The sequence below is a fragment of the Rhinoderma darwinii genome, unplaced genomic scaffold (assembly GCF_050947455.1).
Source record: "Rhinoderma darwinii isolate aRhiDar2 unplaced genomic scaffold, aRhiDar2.hap1 Scaffold_66, whole genome shotgun sequence".
Taxonomy (NCBI): Eukaryota; Metazoa; Chordata; class Amphibia; order Anura; family Rhinodermatidae; genus Rhinoderma; species Rhinoderma darwinii.
Genome location: NW_027464216.1, coordinates 431,341 through 449,580, shown reverse-complemented (window position 1 = coordinate 449,580; position 18,240 = coordinate 431,341). Strand labels below are relative to the sequence as shown.

The 18,240-nt window shown below is 45.0% G+C and overlaps 1 long non-coding RNA gene across 2 annotated transcripts; it reads right to left on the bottom strand.

Moving 5' to 3' along the window:
• Positions 1–483: 483 nt before the first annotated feature.
• Positions 484–8,329, bottom strand: LOC142728051 (uncharacterized). 2 transcript variants are annotated; one of them, XR_012877450.1, is made up of 5 exons: positions 7,943–8,329; positions 4,876–4,996; positions 4,534–4,736; positions 3,374–3,468; positions 484–990 (listed from the first exon to the last, which is right to left on the bottom strand). It is a non-coding gene; the product is annotated as an uncharacterized LOC142728051 (long non-coding RNA). The 2 variants fall into 2 exon arrangements; XR_012877451.1 differs by having other exon boundaries at positions 7,958–8,329.
• Positions 8,330–18,240: the final 9,911 nt, after the last annotated feature.

The following is an 18,240-nucleotide window of genomic DNA, read 5'->3' as shown; positions in this document are numbered from 1 at the left end:
AGTTTGTTGTGTGCTCACTTGGCAAGGTCGGCATTAATGAGTGAAATGTATACAGTACCTTAGGAAAATACAGTGTGAGAAAAAGATGTTAACAGGAGCGCTCCCTAGGGTAATACCTTGAAAAAAAATGTAAACTAGTCTTCTCACCTTGTGAACCTCTTGGTTGATAAGAACATCGACTGGATGCAGTTGTCTCTCTTTTTGTAGATTCTTGTTCTTCTGACACGGAGTACAGTATGTCTCAGGCTGGGGGATTTCTTTGCTGGACTTTGTTGTATGGTGGTGTACGTTCGCCCTGATTATGACCTCTGTTTTTGTAGCAGGAAGATGTCTTTCTTGTTTAGATGTTACTCCACGGGTTACCCAGCCTACTCATTCTTCAATGAATCAGTGACCATGTCCACAATTGCTTACACAGGTATAATATAGATTTCATGATAGTTCTTTGGAATTAAAACAAGTTCTTTTTATGTATTTGTCTATCCATTTTTATTAGAAATACAATAAATACATTGAGGTATGTTTTTATTGACATGTGTTGCTATCAGCCACACAGGAAAAAAAATATAAAAGGCCTTGGGAATCTGTAGAGGCAGCTGTTCTACAGGAAAGGGAGTGCAGAGACCCTACCAAACAGGATGAGGGGAGGAAGTCCATTGCCGGGCATCTGAAGAGACTTGCCATTAAACACCCAAAACCATTGTACTTCACCGCAGCCCTGCGAATCATGGACAAGGCTTCATTTTCAAAGACTTCTGGACAGTTGTCTTTTAATTGGATGGATCTTAAAAACCCCTTCTGGACAGTGGGGGATGGGAAGGAGGAGGTGTGGACGGATGACGTTCCGGCATTCTTAGATGGACATTAGTGGTTCATATCTGCTGCCTCTTTAGCTTTCAGGCCTTGATCTGGCACATCCCTTTCCATGGCTGACGTTCTCGACACCAGGGCTTCCTCCTGCTGATGTTGTACGGTACATTCCCTTCAGTTCTGAAACAAGAATAAATAAAATGTCCTAGTGAAGAGTTGCTCTCTTGAAGATATTCCCCGTGACCCACACCAAGACCCTTTGTCTGCCAGGTAGGTAGATAGTGCGTTCTATGTTCAACTAAGATACAAAATTCACAAGTAAATCTGCTCAACTTTAAGATGCGGTTAACAGAAATGTTTAAAAACGGGGACAAATAGGGCGCCAAGCGATGGTAGAATTTTATTTAAATACACGTTTCTGGCACGACTGGTCCTTTTATCTGGTGTTAAACTGACGAAGGGATCAGTCAAGTTTAGTCCCGGACCAGTCCAGTCCAGAAACACAGTCAAAATAAAATGGGCTTTACTTTACTGTCCCCGTGTGAAGTATTTGTGTTACCTTACGCTTACCTATTTTTGAAGGGGAACTCCAAGAAAAATGTGTCATGCAATCAAAGGCGCAGTGCCCACCCAAACTACATCGCAGGATTTAATTAAAAAAATTAGCTTTTATCTATTGGATTACTCCAATATGTAAAGGCCAATATCACTAACAGCTCCTGGCTCAGCCAGCAGAGGTGGGGTCCGGAGCCGAATGGGACCCAGAGCTGCTGAAGGAGGGGGAAGTACATAAAGGGGATTTGTCCGAGGTCTGAATACATTTTAGGGTTTGGTATTAAAGGGGTTTTCCAGGCATTATAAAAATTGTAATTCAAACTGAAAATTGCACCATTTAGCAAATACCCACCTTCTAATTCTCTGCGGCTCCAGTGCCGGCGGTTCACAATCCCCTGCCGGCCTGTTTACATAGGCTGGACCAGTGATGTCCCGTATCGGCACATGATCGCACTAGTCAATCACTGGCCACAGTGGTCACGTGCCATACTTACTTAGATCACTTCAGCAGGCGATACCCTCCCTCTATACTGTCCTTACTGCAAGGTTTTTATAGTGAGGACAGAATACAGGGAATATCTGGTACACAAAGCGTATTCTGACTAACCCTGCCCCATGACAAGCCATGCCCAATGAACCACGTTCTGTCAAAGGTAGGCCCTGTCAAGTCCTGTCTCAATCCATCTGAAACCGAAGTGTCCCTAGAAAGAAATTCCAAATATTGTCAACTATGCTATATTAGGGTATAGTATGAAGAATCAGTGCAGTAGGGTCTATATACACAAAGCTGCCATGTGCTGAACATTGCAAAACACCCTTTTCATAAAAGAGCGTTAATTCCAGTCCTGCAGTCACCCTGATGACCTTATACTGTGCCAGTACTTGAGGTAGGTGTGCCCCTTTATATATTACTTGCAGCCAGAATTGGCACCGGGATTATCAGCTCATTGACGAATTCTTGAGGTCAAATTTGTGTCTTGGTGTCACTAGTCTGAACCAATCCTACACCACTTGATCTTTATAGAATTTTCAGAAAAAAAAATACCCCTAGCAATAAATACTGCATGTAAATAATATTCTCATTACAGTACAACAACAAATAAATGGAAAAAGCGCCATATCCCTATTAGGTCCCGCGGACATCATAGAGGTGGTCCTTGACTTCCAGTCCTGCAGTCACCATGAAGACTTAGTGCTGTCAGTGCAGGCAGAATAAAGCTGACATGGTGACCATGTAATGTTTTATATGTACTACTACTCCCTGTACTGACTGATAGTAGAGAGAATGGACTAAGCTGAAGTATTCCCGACTCTTATCAATTCTTTAAATAGGGAATATGCCCTGAATACTAACCCCAAATTTATATTACATTTATAGTAGGGCAGATTTACTATTCAAATTGAGCCAGAATTATGGCGTACATGTTGTGCGCCATATTTATTAATTGTTTTAGACACATTTTGCGGCGTGCTTGACAAGGGGCGTGGCCTAGAATAAAGGGGCGTGTCTTAAACTAAGCCAACCAAGAGGTGGTATAAGGAAGAGAAAAGTGTCTAACATGTCTAGCAAAATCTATCATACATCGTGCACCACTGTGATAAATTTGGCGCAATTTCTGACTTCCTTCTATCAGTATACACTGTGTAAAACTCAGATAGTTTTAGGCCCCATGCACACTAACTTATTTTTGCGGCCGCAATTCACCCGCAAATCTGCAGGTGAATTGCGGCCCCATTCATTTCAATGGGCCCATGCACACGACCTTGGTTTCCACGGTCCGTGCATTGCCCAGGAACCTGGACCGCAAAAACAACGGACATGACTTATTACGGTCGTGTTTTGCGGTACAGGCTCATAGAAAATAATGCACACGGTCATATGCACGGCCCGCGATTTGAGGGCGGCCGCGGGTGACACTCCGCGGACGTACGAGCCGTAAGTCACGGTCAATGCACCTCACTATGGTCGTGTGCATGAGGCCTTAGTAAATCTGCCCCATGGTAATACCAGTGACAGCCCGCTCTTTCCCGGTGGGGTACAGTCCTCCGCACATCTTCATCCACGTCTCATCTTGTCTGTGCCGGATACTTTTCTCCTTATACCTGAGAAGTAACAAAAATAACATCAGAAACTAAAAAACACAATTCCAAGTATTTCTCCCCATTTCTAAAAATAACATTTCCTGCAGGTGAATAATGGAAAATATAAAGATATAAATATATTCAGGCCTATGTGTCTGTCCAGGGGGTCAGTGAGGGTCCTGCCTGTTATATGTGGGGAGGTCGTGCTGCACAATAACGGAGGGGAAAATGTCTGTACATCAATATATATTTGTCTCTAGGAGCCCCTACAAAGTCTCAGTGAGGGCCTTGTCTGTTATACGTGGGGAGCTTGTATACAGCGTTAGTAACACGCATGTCACTCCAGTATAGATATTTTGGGTGCCGGTTCTTCGACCTCACTGTCCATAGTTTAATTAAACACCTTAAGAAAATGGATCATCACCAAGAAGTTTTATTTAAAGGGGTACTCCCATCTTACAATTTATCTGGGACTCACACCTATGTGGAAAACGGAGGTCTCTCCCTGACCCTGTCCTGCTTTGTTCCCAGATCCCTGTCCCGTCTAATGGCTGCTGATTCCAGGTGGAGAATGACTTGGGAAAGGCCTCGCACGTCCCTCTCTCTATTCTGTTCTATGGAAGTTTCGGAAACAGCTGAGCGCTGTTGAACTATTTGTGTAACTCCCATAGTACAGAACGGAGAGATCTGCGTGCATGCGCATAGGTGGATATCACATAAACGTCTGAGATGGAGAAAACCCTCTAAAGAGATTATTTCATTAAAGGGGTTGTACATAATTAGAAAAATAGAGCTGACGTCTTCCAAAAACAGTGCCACACCTGTCCACAGGTGATGTGCGGTGTGTGGACAGCTTAGCCCTATACATTTCAATACAGAAAAGCTGCAATACCACACACAGCCTCTGGACAGAGGTGGCGCAGAACTTCCATTTGGGTCATAGAGAGGGTCTCCAGCGTGATACCCCCCTCTATGATATCTAAATATCCTTATAGGGCATTTCAGGTGTAACCAGAAATTAAGGTGATACAAAAAAATATTCCATACATGAGATTTCCTTAATGGAGATATTGTAACAATAATTACTGAAAATATGTAATTGACTTTTTCCTCCATTGCAGGAATAGAACCCGAGAAGCGACGTTTTGGACTACGGAACAGTCGATCCTCCGGATGAAATGCTGTGTGGTTGGAGCGCAGTCCCAGGAGCGCTGGTGTTGTTGTGCTGATCCATGTTCTTCTTATCTGGAGCTTGTATACAGAACACACGATCCTTCTGGTCCGGCCTACTAACATATATAAGCACAGCCTAAACACACACGTAATGATATATAATAACATAACATTAACATAACATTACTATGTATCAGCCCTGATACGTCAGTGTCATCATATTTCTGGGGTCCCCGCACACAGGATATACGTTACCTCCTGTGATGATGTCACTTCCCTGTATTTCCTGTATGACATGGCTGCTCTTCCTCTTCCCGTTTCCCTTTCTGATGTATTTCCTCTTCCTGTGTGATAAGACGTGTGCTGTTGCCTCCTGCTGTGTATAACACGAGATGTAACATGTCTTATAAAACATGTAAATAATAATCGCAGAAAGCGAAAAAAGATTTTGTTCATTTCCATTCACATCAATGGTTATTTGTTTGCAGCCGTTTTTCTGAGCCGTACTTGTCTGTTTTTAGAATCAACTACAGGGAGATTTGAGATGTGGTTTGAGAATTTCTTTCCTATGTAAACCCCACCGATAAGGACAGCTAAGAAGCCTCAGTTATCAGCGAGCGACCCCATCATTAGACTAAGCAGAGTGCCCCCATACAGTGCCAGCAGAGTATTGTCCCTTACACAGTGCCAGTATACTGCCCCCTCATAAACAACACTACCAGCAGAGACCCCTCAATAAACCATATTGCCAGCAAAGTGCCTCCAATAATTAGTGCCAGCAGACTGCCCCCAATAACCACTACAAGCAGAGTTCCCCCTCACAAATAGTCCCAGAAGAGTGCCTTCCTTTATGCAGCTACATCATGTAAGATCTTCCCTAGTTTGGAAGTCTCCAGGACAATCTGGGAGAGAAGACAAGTGTGATGTAACCTGGTTGCAGTGTGTAAATGTAGCCTGAAACATCACGTGTAGCCCCTAAGTCTATGTTCACATGTTACATATTTATTGCAGATTTCCATGGTCAAATTGACACATAAAGTATGAATGTGAATAGGGTTCTAGAAAACGGCATAAACTTGCAGCAGTAACAGTCTGCAGTAGATTGTAATGCAAAGGATGCACAGCCAAATATGCTGCAAAAGCCACATGTAATATATGGAGAAATATTAGGCCTAGTTCACACAGAGTTTTTTTGGAGCGTTTTTTTAAGTGGAAAACGCATCGAAAACCGCACCAAAAAACGTCCGAAAACTAATCTTATTGATTTCAATGGGATGCAGAGGCGCTTTTCCCACGAGAAAAAAACACTCACAGGAAAAAGCAGCGTCAAGCCCTTTCTTCAAGCGTTTCCGTCTCTGACCTCCCATTGCCATCAATGGGAGGCAAAGAAAATGGTTTTCGCAGCATTTTTGCCTGCGGTGCTCAATGGCCGTGGTCGAAAAATGCGTAAAAAAAGCGGCAGAAGGAATTTTGAGGCAGATTTTTCCACCTGCAAAAAACTTGGTGTGTAAACAGGGACTTCGTGTCCACATGTGACCTACTCTATCCAATCACAGCTGTAATTCCAGCCAAGGCTGTCTAAGATTATGTTCACACCCCCCACTTCTCCTGCGGTCTGGCCGCTGCAGCCCGATGAGGAGGGATTATAACTAGAAATTGTGGATATAAAGAACATGCAGAGGTTTCTGTGTGACAGTCTAAGGGCATGACCAGACGTGGCGGAGTTCTGCATACACTGTCCGCATCAATGCCGCACATAATCTGCGTTGCAGATTCTGTCGCGGCTTTGCCTAAAATGGGCATTAAATTGATGCGGACTGGCCGTTGCGTATTGAGGGGGAAAGGGCTTCCCTTCTCTCTATCAGTGCAGGATAGAGAGAAGGGACAGCCCTTTCCCTAGTAAAAGAAAAATAAATTCATACTTACCCGGCCGTTGTCTTGGTGACGCGTCCCTCTTTCGACATCCAGCCCGACCTCCCTGTATGACGCGGCAGTTCATGTGACCGCTGCAGCCTGTGATTGGCCTGTGATTGGCTGCAGCCGTCACTTGGACTGAAACGTAATCCCGGGAGGCCGGACTGGAGGAAGAAGCAGGGAGTTATGGGTAAGTATGAACTTCTATTTTTTTTACAGGCTGATGTATATTGTGATCGGATGTCACTGTCCAGGGTGCTGAAACAGTTACTGCCAATCGTTTAACTCTTTCAGCACCCTGGACAGTGACTATTTACTGACATCGCCTATTAACGCTCCTGTAATTACGGGTGCACACACGTAATCACCCATAATTACGGGAGCCCCATTGACTTCCTCAGTCTGGCTGTAGATCTAGAGATACATAGGTTTAGCCAGAATGAAGAACTATCATGTTAGTAAAACCAGTACGCTCCGCAGCACAAATAACATCTGCGGACTTCATTGCGGAATTTTCACTCTCCATTGAAGTCAATGGAGAAATTCCGCAATGAGTCCGCAACAAGTCCGCTACACGTCCGCAACAGCCAGTGTATGCTGCGGACACCAAATTCCGCACCACAGCCTATGCTCCGCAGAATTGTCCGCAACGTGTAAACGAACCCAACTAAAAAGCTGTGGTAAGCAATGGAGAAACGTGTACGCTGCGGATATTGCAGAGCAATTCCGCCACGTCTGGTCATGCCCTAAGGCTCTGTTCACATCTGCATTGGGGTCCCGTTCTGACGTTCCCGTCAGAGGTTTCCGTCAGAACAGGACCCTGAGCAGACACAAACTGACACCGACGGAAACCAGGGGTTTCCGTTTCCATCACCATTGATTTCAGTAGTCGACTAAGCTATTGCTTCCGGCAAAACGAAGGGTCCGGAGCACAAAAGAGACAAACGGAAACCACGGGCACCGGCTCCGTCACCATTGAAATCAATGGTGATGGAAACGGAAACCCCTGGTTTTCGTCGGTGCCTGCTCAGGGTCCCGTTCTAACGGAAACCTCCGACGGAACGTCAGAACGGGACCCCAACGCAGATGTGAACAGAGCCTAATATGGATGAGAAAGGGGAGGTGGGACTACTCATTTATTATGCCCTGATACTGAACTGGTATTACTAGTATTATACCCTGTTCTATGAACTCTACCCGCTGGAGTACCCCAAAGATGCTTGTACCACTGATCGAGGTGCTATGTGTTTTGTAGTAAAATTAAATTGGTATTTGATTATTTTTTTTACAGTTAATATTTATTAAAAATTCTGTTTTAAAGTTTTTTGCCTGGCAGTGATAGTTTGATATTTGTCCAAAACCTATTTATTTCCATATTTCATGGATATTATGAGGTGGGACTACTCACCTAACCAGTATGTACCTGACGGGAGCTGCATGCGTCCATCTCATCAAGTCCCCGATCTCCTGGCAGCTCCACTTTGTACAGATCCTACAATGAAAATCTATGCAAAAAGTTTACACCAAAAAAACTGAACATTCTACTGCGGAACCAGGATTGTTGTTGTGTGGCAGGGCTGCACCTCGCCCTTCTGCTGCCGGAGGTAAACAGTGAAATAGCGCCACCACCTGCATCACCATAGAGTGGCCATGTGGGGTAGAGAAAAGATAGCAAAGAAAATATAGAAAACCTTTATGTTTACATGTAGTAGAAATCTATTTAATACAAGTGAATAATATTTATAAAAATCGTAATCACATGCTGCGTTAGGCCTCATTCCCACGACAGGGTTTCCCGGCCGGGTGCCGGCCGTTCATAAATTGGCCGGCACCCGGCTGCATTAGGAATAATAGACCCCTAATGGGGCTATTCACACGACCGATTTTTTGACGGCCGGGGAAACCGGACGTCAAAAAATAGGACATGCTCTATCTTCGGCCGGGTGCCCGGCCGCCCGGCTCCTATAGAAGTCTATGGGGCCGGGTAATACCCGGCCATCACCGGGATGTGTCCCGAGTGATGGCCGGGTTTTCCGGCGCTTGCGCTCTATCTCCTCCTCCTCACAGCGCAGAGTGCATGTGAGGAGGAGGAGTTGATGCCATTCAGACGAATGGCATCGCTGTACACTGTGTTGCAGGGCCGGGGTGTACAGCAGGTGGAAGGGAGCGCTGCGCTGGCTCCCTTCCCCTGCTTGTTTTAAAAGCACCCTGGCCCGGCGACACCTTCGATGGCGCCGCTAGCAGCTGCTGCGGCTGCTACTACTGCAGCGACGCCACTATCGCAGAGCAGGGAGGTATCTCCCCGCTCTGCTATGTGCTAGCCGCACTTTAGCTCCTTGAAGGAGCGGAATCCCCGGGTTTTCGGGGATTCCGCTCCTGGACAGAGTGCTTGATGTCTCTGTCCATATCTGGGCAGTGACATCAGGGGAAACTCCTGAAGCGGAATCCCCGAACACATGGGGATTCCCCTTCAGGAGTTGCCGCTGATGTCACTGTCCAGATCTGCCCGGCCCGGATGCAAAACTTTATGCAAACCGGCCGGGCAGAATGGCCGATTTTACCGGCCGGCACTCAGGCTCGGGCGCGACCCGGTCGTGTGAATCCCGCCTTATGCCTCATTCACACGACAGGGTCCGAGTGTCGGCCGGGAAAATCGGCCGATTTGGACCCGATTTGCATCCGGTTTTTTCCCTGACCGTTTTTTAATCGGATTAATTTTTTGCACTTTACTTATTTTTTTATTATTATGTTCTGTCCCTCAAAGGTCAAAAAAGACCTTTTTGGAACTTTTAATATTTTTTTTCTTTCTTTTACACCATGTTTTTCCCTGTAACTGGAGCTGCACAGCAGCCCCAGTTACAGGGGAAATCAGCCCTCTCACAGTGACGATTGTCACTAATAGGATTGTGCTAGGTCTAGTAAGACCCAGCAGCAGTCTGTCACTAACGGCACCCGGCGATCATGTGACCAGTCACATGATCACCGGGAGGAATAGAGACAGCACCGCTGCTGTCTCTATTTCTATACACAGCGTTCATTGAGCGTTGTGTAAAAAGACATCGTAGAAGACAGAAGCAGTGAAAGCTGCTTCTATCCTCTCCTCAGGGTCCCCGGCAGTCACGGACAGCCGGAGACCCGACATTCAGCTGCCCGATCGCGCGGGCAGCAAGTTAAAACCCGAGCCGTAAAAAGTCTATGGCTCGGGTTTTAAGGACCCTGACCGCTGGCCGTAAAAACACAGCCAGCGGTCGGGAACCGTAACAAGCAGCGCTCCCTTCCACCTGCTGTACACCCCGACCCTGCCACACAGTATCACCAGCGTAGCCATTCGTCCGAATGGCATCAACTCCTCCTCCTCACATGCACTCTGCACTGTGAGGAGGAGAGAGTGCGCGAGTGACGGTTGACCCGGCCATCACTCGGGACACATTCCGGTGCTGGCCGTGTATTACCCGGCCCCATAGACTTCTATGGGAGCCGGGCGGCCGGGTACCCGGCCGAATATAGGGCATGTCCCATTTTTTGACGGCCGGTTTTCCTGGCCCGTCAAAAAATCGGTCGTGTGAATAGCCCCATTAGGGGTCTATTATTCCTAATGCAGCCGGGTGCCGGCCGATTTATGAACGGCCGGCACCCGGCCGGGAAACCCTGTCGTGTGAATCCCGCCTTAATTCTGCAGTGTATTACTGACATACCTACCTACCTGCACTCATTATATTACACTCATCCATTATATACCTACCTGCACTCATTATATTACACTCATCCATTATATACCTACCTGCACTCACTACATTACACTCATACATTATATACCTACCTGCACTCATTATATTACACTCATACATTATATACCTACCTGCACTCATTATATTACACTCATCCATTATATACCTACCTGCACTCACTATATTACACTCATCCATTATATACCTACCTGCACTCATTATATTACACTCATCCATTATATACCTACCTGCACTCACTATATTACACTCATCCATTATATACCTACCTGCACTCATTATATTACACTCATCCATTGTATACCTACCTGCACTCATTATATTACACTCATATATTATATACCTACCTGCACTCATTATATTACACTCATCCATTATATACCTACCTGCACTCATTATATTACACTCATCCATTATATACTTACCTGCACTCACTATATTACACTCATCCATTATATACCTACCTGCACTCTTTATATTACACTCATCCATTATATACATACCTGCACTCACTATATTACACTCATCCATTATATACTTACATGCTGGCCCTTTAAGAAACGGCCTGGGCCAGCGCGCACTTGGGATCCGGCTGCCGTGAGCAGGAGACATCAGTGGACGTTAGCGACCTCGTGGTGGAGGAGGCTGTCAAGCAAGGTACAGGATCCAGCGACGGAGACCACTGGCAGGAGAGGGACCTGCCGCCAGCGTTACAATAACTTTACCCCAGTCCTCTGCAGTCCAATCAATATACTTAAAACAGGATGTCAGTCTGTCCTTGATGTTTTTCTTGGAGAGAAGTGGCTTCTTTGCAGCTCTTCTTGACACCAGTCCAGCCTCCAAAAGCCTTCACCTCACTGTGCGTGCAGATGCACTGACAGATGTCTGAGGAAGCTCTGCACTGCTGTTGAACCGATCCCATAGCTGAATCCTCTTTAGGAGAAGGTCCTGGTACTTGCTGGAATTTCATGGACACCCTGAAGCCTTCTTCATAGCAAATGAACCTCTCTCCTTGAAGTACTGGATGATCCGATAAATGGTTCATTTTGGGGTAATCTTACAAGCAGCAATGTCTTTGCCTGTAAGGCTCTTTTGATGCAAAGCAATGATAAGCAAGTTAACGACATCCACCGGGATCCGTTATATGTCAATGTGGTGATGTATCTAGACGACATCAAGATTTTCTCACCCGCTTTGACTACACATTGGAAACGTGTTCGACAGGTCTTTCAACGGTTGCTGGAGAATAAGCTCTGTGCAAAGTTGGAGAAGTGGGTCTTCCAGAAATCCTCCCTTCCCTTTCTAGATTATATAGTCTCTGACCAGGGATTGAAGATGGACACCAACAAAACATCTGCTGTGTTGAACTGGCTTTGTTCTCAGGGTCTCCGTGCAATTCAACGCTTTCTGGGATTTGCACATTTCTACCGGCTGTTTATTCCCCACTACTCTTCATTACTGGCGCCTATTTCAGCTCTTACAAAGAAAGGAGTGAATGCCAAAAATGAGACCCAAGAGACCAAATTGGCATTTCTTCAACTCAGTCTGTCTCTGCCGCCCCTATATTGCAGCATCCGGACATCTCCAAGCAATTCTTCTTTGAGGTGGATGCCTTTACTATCGATGCAGGTGCAGACCTGACGCAAAAAGGTCTTACTGGCAAGACTGTCACCTGCGGCTTCTTCTCCTAGTTATTTTCTCCTGCCGAGAAGAATTACTCTTAGAGATCAGGAGCTTCTGGCCATTGAATTGGCATTGGAAGAGTGGAAACATCTGCTAGAAGGGGTCATGCATCCTGTAATTATTTTCAGACCACGAATATTTGGTCTATCTACAGACCGCTCAGCGGTTGAATCCGCGCCAGGCCAGGTGGGCGCTCTTCTTTGCCTGATTTGAAATTCTGTTACATTTCCGTCCTGCCGAAAGGAATACTAAGGCTGACGCTCTGTCTCGGTGAATTGAAATTAACTTGGTTTTTATTTTTCCAAAGTACAATACAAAAGTATACAACATCCCAATGATACAGTCTCACAGTGTTGTATACAGAACACAGAAAAAGCTTGCACCTTTAGATATCAGAAACGTGCCTCGGACGTTGACATACTGACATATTAACAGACAAACAAACATAAAAACAGACATACAAAGAGTGGTGGTGATAAATACAAGCAATTATACATATGAGATGTCAAAAAGGAACAGGATGATGCAGGATACGAAAACCATGTATAAGTTAGCACAGATACATTCACAGAGTGACAGAGTTCTTGCGGAGCAGAAGTTGAACATGGGGTAACTCTGTCCAAGGGGCCCATTGAGACAAACACTTCTGCCTATAACCTTTAGATGTAGCAAAGTGCAATACGTAATAGAAGTGAAGATAAACCCTGTTTAGCACCTCCGAGAGATTCAGAGCCTCAGCTGTTTTCCATCTCTTGGCTATATGGAATCTGGAAGCGATAAGAATATGGCTTATTGGCCACCTATATTCTAAAGGGATCTCATCCATCTGCATATCAGTTAAAGCCAATGCAGGGGAAGGTAAAAGTTCTGCTCCCATTAATTCTGATATGTAGCGGAAGATAAGCTTCCAGAATGGGTAGACTGATTTACATGTCCACCATAGATGAAATAATGTGCCCCTTGCTCCACATTCCCTCCAACACAAAGGAGAAGCCCTGGCTTGCATATGTTGTAACAGGTGTGAGGTACCAACGAAACTGAATTTTCCTAACGGCTTCTATATGATTGACACATTTGGATATCCTATGTGAGTGATGTAAAGCAGCCCTCCAGTCCTCCTCCGAGAACTCCCGACCCATATCCGTCTCCCACTGAGACATGTATTTCAATTTGAGAAATGAGCTGTGGGTGTTTAAGGACAAGTAAGCTGAGGCCAAACCTTTCAGCGATGTAATATCAGAATCTGTCTCGGTGATTTGATGACTCTGATCAAGTGAAACATATTATATCGATCCTTCTCGCATCATTCTGGTGGCTCCGGTCCTACTGAAGGATATCCATCATCGTAAAACCTTTGTTCCCTCAGCCAGAAGAAGGACAGTGCTTTCCTGGGGACATAACCCTAAACTGGCCGGTCACGCAGGAGTGCGTAAAACCAGAGAGCTCATTTCTCATCAATTTTGGTAGCCAGCCATGGTCCAGGATGTTCAGGACTATGTGGCTTCCTGTTCCTTCTGCTCCCAGAACAAAACCTCCAAGTCCAGACCATCTGGTCTTCTTCTACCTCTTCCAGTCCCTGATTCTCTGTGGCAACATATTGCGATGGACATTGTGAGGGATCTACTCCTTTCATCCAAATGCAATACCATCTGGCCGGTGGTAGATCGCTTATTTAAAATGGCACATTTTGGTCTTTTGTCTTGTTTGCCTTCTGCTCCTCATCTTGCCGGTCTCTTTATACAGCATATATTTCGCCTGCATGTTCTTTCCCATCATATTGTTTCAGGCCACGGTGTACAGTTCACCTAAAGATTTTGGAGAGCTCTGTGTGGCCTGCTGGAAGTCAAGTCAGATCTTTCTTCTGAATACCATCCACAGTTCAATGGCCAAGTGGAGAGGGTCAACCAGATCCTAGAGAACTTTCGACACCATTTCAGGCAACGTGTCCGCTAGTATCAATTGTATCAGTTATTACAAAATGTTTCTTCACATTTAAGTGTTTTATCTGCTGCTGGGGCGCAATCGCCACCTCCTCAATTTGCTGCCTTCAGTCCTGGATTGCATCTTCCAACTCCTCCACGTTACAAAGGCGACTCCAAGCCTTGTAGAGGATTAAATCAATGCACAATCCGTTTTGAGCTAGTAGCGCAGCAATTAGCTTCCGACCACGCTAAGGTAGCCAACATCTTGTCTCTACTGTCTGGTGAGGCGCAGGCCTGGGCTTCACCTCTATGGAAAAGGAAAAACCCATCATCTTTGTTATCCAAGAATTTTTCACGACTTTTAAAAAAGTCATCATCTGCTTCTTCGTCACTACTCCAGTAGGACAATATGCCATCCAGTTTTGCACATTATCCACAGAGTTACAGTGGAACATTGATTCTCTTGTCGCTATGTTTTGGAAAGGTCTGGCAGACCGCATCAAGGATGAACAGGCCCTGTATTAACTACCGAGGACTTAATGAAATCACGATTAAAAAAAAAACACGTTCATTTCCAAGCTCTTTGACTGACTGCAAGGTGCTAAGATTTTCACCAAGCTAGACTTACGTGGTACTTACAATTTGATTCACATCTGTGAAGGGAATGAGGGAAAAATCATGTTTAACACTAGAGATGGAAACCATGAATATCTAATTGTGGCTTTTGGTCTCAGAAATCCCCCGGCTGTCTTTCAAGAACATGTTAACGACATTTTGCAAGATCTATTATACGGCTGTGTTTTGTTATATTTGGATGCCATTTTTGTTTTCTCCCCAGACCACTATACTCATCGCAAGCAATAGAGTCTTGTTCTGCACCGACTTACAGAGAATCATCTATATGCCAAGCTTAAAAAATTGCTTTTTGAGTGATCCAGACTGTCTTTTGTAGGATATATCTCTGAATTCAAATAGAATTCAAATAGATCCAGCAGTACTTAAATTGTCTAGTCCCCATGGACTCAAAGCCATACAACGACTTCCTGAAGTTACTAATTATGATCGACAATTAATTCCTAAATTTTCTTACCTGGTGGCACCCATCTCTGCTATCACCAAAATGGGTTTCATTGCCAAAATTCGGACTTCTAAAGCTGTTTCTGCTTTCCTCAGCCTTAAACAGGCCTTCTCCTCTGCCTTAGTTCTCCATGGATCGGACTACAGTAAAACCTCCATCTTGGAGAAGCAGGTCTCATCTGTAAGGAGTGCGTGCTGTTCTTTTTCAAAAAAATTATAAAGCAAAAACGCTTTCCTGTGGATTCTTCTCCAATGCCTTGTCCCCTACCCAGAAAAATGATGGCATTGGAGATCAGGAACTCTTGGCCATAAAATTAGCTCTCGAAGAATGGAGACGTTTGCTAGAAGGTGCTCATTATGCCATCATTGTCTACACCGACCACAAAAATGTATTGTATCTGCAAACGGCATATAAACTAAACCCTCATCAAGCAGGTTGGACTTGGCTTACCAAGTTGCTCTGGTTGTACTGTAATCTGGTTCGTAGTTGACTGTTTTTTGAAGATGGCACACTTTATTCCTCTGACCGGCCTTTCTTCTGCTAAAAGTCTGTCTAATCTCTTCAGTAAACACATTTTTCGTCTGCGATGACTCCCTAAGCATATCGTGTTCGATAGAGGAGTGAAATTTACTTCAAAGTTCTAAAGGCCACTCTGCAAGTTGTTTGAAGTTAAGTTGGATTTTCTTTCCGCCTACCACCATTAATCTAATGGAGAATTGGAATGGTTCAACCAGGTTTTGGAAAACTTTTTCAGCAATTTTGTGTCCGCACTTCAAGATGACTGGACTAGTCTCCTTCCCTGGGCAGAGTTTGCTTATAATAACTACACCTGGGAATTCACACCTTTTTTCTTGATTTATGGACAGCATCCAAGAATCCCTCTGCCAGTTCCAACACTGTCCAAAGTTCCAGCAGCCATTTTCACTCATGCTCAATTCTTGCACAAAGGGCAGGAGGCCAAGGAGTCTATAAGTAAAGGAGTAGGCCGATTGAAGGGAAATGCATACAAGAAGTATAGAGTTCCTCCACAATTCCACCCAGGAGACAAGGTCTAGTTATCCACCAAGTACATTTGTTTGAGGACCCACTGTTTTAAATTGGATCCTTGGTTTTCTACAAGCTCCGACTCCCACAGTCTTTGAAAACTCCCAAATGTTTTCATGTGCCTCTTCCCAAGTCTCTGTTCCGGAATCACTTCTCCAAGAAGTTTCCTCGTTCTCCTGCTTCCTCCACTCCTGATAGAGAGTATGAAGTCAACGGGATTCTGGGCACCAAGAGGTCCAGAGGGAAGCTCCGGTACCTGGTCAATTAGAAAAACTTTGGTCTGAGGAGAAATCTTGGGAACCTGAGGAAAATGATCATGCTTCATCTCTCCTCTGGAAATGTTGTCTTCACTTTCCCCACAAGGCTAAAAAGAGGGGGCATAAGGCTCTCTGCGGCTGCCATATACTTACCTCTACATGACGTCCTCTGGCTCCTGGCCACCACCACATACCTCCATCACTACGTGACATACACCTACTAACCCACACTTACTATATTGCACACATCCATTACATACCTACCTTCCTACCTGCACTCACTATATAACACTCATCCATTATATACCTACCTATCTGCACTCACTATATTACACTCATCCAATATATACCTACCTATCTGCACTCACTATATTACACTCATCGATTATATACCTACCTACCCAAACTCACTAATTTACACTCATCTATTATATACTTCTTTGCACTCACTAAATAACACACTTCCATTTTACACAAACCTACCCACACTCACTATATTATACTCATCCATTACCATTTATTTTAGCCTCTTTAGGGCTCTATGTGCTCTGACCCTTTTCTAGGGCATCTGTTTTTGGCCCCACGCAGGCACCATTTCAGTGGTCCTCGGGCACTATTTATATAGTCCTTACTCGGGAACCATTTCTATGGTCTTCATCTAGGTACCATTTATTTTGCCTCTTTAGGGCTCTCTTTGTTTTGGCCCTTTTCTAGGGCATCTGTTTTTGGCCACACGCAGGCACCATTTCAGTGGTCCTCGGGCACTATTTATATGGTCCTTTCTCGGGCACCATTTCTATGGTCCTCATTTGGGTACCATTTATTTTGGCCTCTTTAGGGCTCTCTTTGTTTTGGCCCTTTTCTAGGGCATCATCTGTCTTTGGCCACACGCAGGCACCATTTCAGTGGTCCTCGGGCACTATTTATATAGTCCTTTCTCAGGAACCATTTCTATGGTCTTCATCTAGGTACCATTTATTTGGCCTCTTTAGGGCTCTCTTTGTTTTGGCCCTTTTCTAGGGCATCATCTGTCTTTGGCCACACGCAGGCACCATTTCAGTGGTCCTCGGGCACTATTTATATGGTCCTTTCTCGGGCACCATTTCTATGGTCCTCATTTGGGTACCATTTATTTTGGCCTCTTTAGGGCTCTATTTGTTTTGACCCTTTTTCTAGGGCATCTGTTTTTGGCCACACGCAGGCACCATTTCAGTGGTCCTCGGGCACTATTTATATAGTCCTTTCTCAGGAACCATTTCTATGGTCTTCATCTAGGTACCATTTATTTGGCCTCTTTAGGGCTCTCTTTGTTTTGGCCCTTTTCTAGGGCATCATCTGTCTTTGGCCACACGCAGGCACCATTTCAGTGGTCCTCGGGCACTATTTATATGGTCCTTTCTCGGGCACCATTTCTATGGTCCTCATTTGGGTACCATTTATTTTGGCCTCTTTAGGGCTCTATTTGTTTTGATCCTTTTCTAGGGCATCTGTTTTTGGCCACACGCAGGCACCATTTCAGTGGTCCTCGGGCACTATTTATATGGTCCTTTCTCGGGCACCATTTCTATGGTCCTCATTTGGGTACCATTTATTTTGGCCTCTTTAGGGCTCTATTTGTTTTGACCCTTTTCTAGGGCATCTGTTTTTGGCCACACGCAGGCACCATTTCAGTGGTCCTCGGGCACTATTTATATAGTCCTTACTCGGGAACCATTTCTATGGTCTCCATCTAGGTACCATTTATTTGGCCTCTCTAGGGCTCTCTTTGTTTTGGCCCTTTTCTAGGGCATCATCTGTTTTTGGCCACACGCAGGCACCATTTCAGTGGTCCTCGGCCACTATTTATATAGTTCTTACTCAGGAACCATTTCTATGGTCCTCATTTGGGTACCATTTATTTGGCCTCTTTAGGGCTCTCTTTGTTTTGGCCCTTTTCTAGGGCAACATCTCGTTGTAACCTTTCATCTACAGCGTAA